Source organism: Ornithodoros turicata, chromosome 1 (assembly GCF_037126465.1).
Source record: "Ornithodoros turicata isolate Travis chromosome 1, ASM3712646v1, whole genome shotgun sequence".
In the NCBI taxonomy this organism is placed as follows: Eukaryota; Metazoa; Arthropoda; class Arachnida; order Ixodida; family Argasidae; genus Ornithodoros; species Ornithodoros turicata.
This window is the reverse complement of record NC_088201.1, coordinates 184,411,753-184,414,597: the sequence shown is the minus strand read 5'-3', so window position 1 is coordinate 184,414,597 and position 2,845 is coordinate 184,411,753. Positions and strand designations below refer to the sequence as shown.

At 46.6% G+C, this 2,845-nt stretch overlaps 1 long non-coding RNA gene across 1 annotated transcript; it reads left to right on the top strand.

Moving 5' to 3' along the window:
- Positions 1-436: 436 nt before the first annotated feature.
- LOC135373856 (uncharacterized) lies at positions 437-2,538 on the top strand. Its single transcript, XR_010416620.1, has 2 exons — positions 437-1,095; positions 2,349-2,538. It is a non-coding gene; the product is annotated as an uncharacterized LOC135373856 (long non-coding RNA).
- Positions 2,539-2,845: the final 307 nt, after the last annotated feature.

Sequence of the window (2,845 nt, the reverse complement as noted above, 5' to 3'; positions counted from 1 at the left end):
ATGACCATGATGAGCCTTTGGGGTGAAAATCGTTAATATGCGGGGTGCTTTTTTGTTGAATTTTAATGAGAGAATCAATGTCATTAAGAGTAGGACAAAGGAAATAATCTTGCGATTCAATAAATAATAGGAGTTTTTGCCGGTGTCTTCTTCTTCAGACAGGATGTGATGACGTCACGCAGTCTGTAGCAATGCGTTGACTGTTACTGAAAAAAGTGTAGCAAAATGGTGTGTATTCCCCTGGACAGATTTATGATGAGCACTGTTTTTGAATAAGAGGAGTGCGTGTGCTTAGAAATAGTTTGATGCTGGTTTCCTTCTTTGTTTCTTTTCGCTTTCCCCCCCTTGTCTGACAAACATGTGCTGACATGCCTGGGCTTGTTCTGACATGCTTTCCTTCTGCATGTAGTTTTTTTCTTGTTGTACAAGGCATATTCTTGACGATAGTGCTGCCTTGAATGGGAGTAGAGCTATTCTTAATAATTTTGCGATTCATTTAGTTCAGAGAGTAACCGCGAGGGGGACAGGTGTGTGACTTTATGTCTTGCTGAACCATTTTTTTTCCTGTACAGTAAGACTTTGGGAATGAAATGCTACAATCTCCTCTTGTCTATGGTGTTTTTCTGCAATAGTTCCCTACGCAATCATTATAGTAGAATAAAGGAAATAATCTAGGGATAGTGATTCAATAAATAACAGGTGCCCTGTCTAGAGCGTACGCGTCCTTGAGCCACGCACCTGCATGATGACCGCATACCGAGAGACTATTGTTTCAGGTTGACCTTGTCTAGAGGAGCATTAGTGGAAAAAAACTGTGTAGCCCTGAGACAATAGGATGACGTTACGACCAATGAGAACGGCCTGCAGGGGGCGCAAGGATTCACTTCTCTCTTGGACACTGACGGGTCTCGACACGCAAATTCTGCTCCTGGCGTTGGCCGTCAGTGGAAGAGCGTAGCTTCGGTGGGGTTCTGTCTGCCTCTGATGGGGTGCGGATGTGTGGTTCGTCACTGGTGAATGGTGTTCGACGATGCAGGTGGATTTTGTGACGAGCGGATTTACAATGAGGGAATGCTGTGAACGGGAAAAATGATGGTGAGTGCCTTTTTCACTCTGTTCAAGTGTTTTGTTTTCCTCTGTTGCCCAGCAGTCGTACGATTTGTCCTGACGTGTCCTGATATGCCCCAATATGCATGCTTTCCTTTGTTGACGCTTAGTATTTTTTTCTTTTTTGACAAGGAACATTGTCGTCTTGACGATAGTGCTGCCCCGAGTTCTGCGCGCGTTGATTTGTTGAGTGCCTAGTCCTCTTATTAGCCATTGATGGAGTTACATGTTAGGATGTTTTGTTCTTTTGCAAGTCTCATTTAGTAAGACTTTGGAATTCCTACGATCAGTTTTCATGCATGGTGCTCTTCTGCAATAGTTTCCTATGCAATCGTTATAGAAGAATAAAGGAAATAATCTTGGGATAGTGATTCAATAAATAATAGGTCCCCTGTCTAGAGCGCACGCGTCCTTGAGCCACGCAGGTGCATGATGACGTCATACCGTGGCTTCACTGCAGATTGACCAAAGGAGCATTAGTGAAAAAAAACAGTGTAGCCCTGAGACAATAGGATGATGTCTGGACCAATGAGAACTGCCAGCAGGGGGCGCAGGAATGCTCTTCTCACTTAGCCTCACGACCAATGAGAACGGCCAGCAGGGGGCGCAAGAATGCTCTTCTCTCTTAGCCTCTCGCAGGTGGCGGTAGGAGCGCGCAGAGGGCGCTACGAGCGCGCGCATGCGTAGCACCCGTAGAGTGGCGCTTACGTCAGTCCACCTCTGGCTCTCGTTGGGAGGAGACGTGCGGTCGTTCGCTCCGTCGTCACTTGATCCCTGGCTGTCGACGAGAGCAGTCGCATCGGTCTGCGCTCCTACTGTGGTGAGGTGATTTGTTGTGTAACTAATGATTTCGCCAACTTTGTTCCCGCTTTGTTTGCGATTTTCGTGCCCGTGCACGTCGGGTGCTGGTTGCTGTTGTCCGGGCATTCCCACCATTTTCTATCATCTTCTGCCTTGGGACCGGGAGTAGCGCTGGCGTGATTCTTAATACTTTTGTTGTGAGATTAGTTGAGAAAGTAACCGCTAGGGGGTGCAGCTGCGGGGTTTATACTGGACAAAAACCATTACGAGTCAGTTTCTGCCTGCCTCTCGGATGGAGCAGTCGCATGGTTCTGCGCTCCTGTTCTGGTGGGCTCATTTGTTGTGTAACTAATTGTTTTTTCTTGTTAGCTATTGATGGTTTGCATACTCTTGCTTTCCCAGCCTCTGTATTACGAGTGTTTTTCTCCTTGCATGTCCAGAGCTGTCCTATCTTGCCCAGACATGCCATGATGACGTCACAGCTGACGTCACAGGATGTGCGGAACTGGTGCTGCGATGCTTTGCAACCTGCCTCTGTGCTCCGTCGCCCAGCGACGGTCAGCGGCCGTTCCGGGCCGCTTTCTTCAAGATGACGTCGTTGATCTTCAACTAAACTCCTTCTCTCCACTCTATCTCTATCTTTTTATTTTATTTTCTACCTATTTTTTTATTTTTTATCAGCTCAACTAGCCCACAACTCACACAGTGGTCTGGACACGTCCTAGATGCGCCCCAATTAGTGTAATGACTCCCTGAATGATCCTGATTAATGTGGGGGGTCCCAATTAGCTCTAATTGCTCATTAATGGCGTCCAGGCCACTGTGTGAGTTGTGGGCCAGTTGAGCTGATACACTACTATAAACTGTGCACGTTTGTGCTTTCGACATATGACATTATTTTAAAATAATAGGTGATTCTTCTTATTTTGTACGTGCG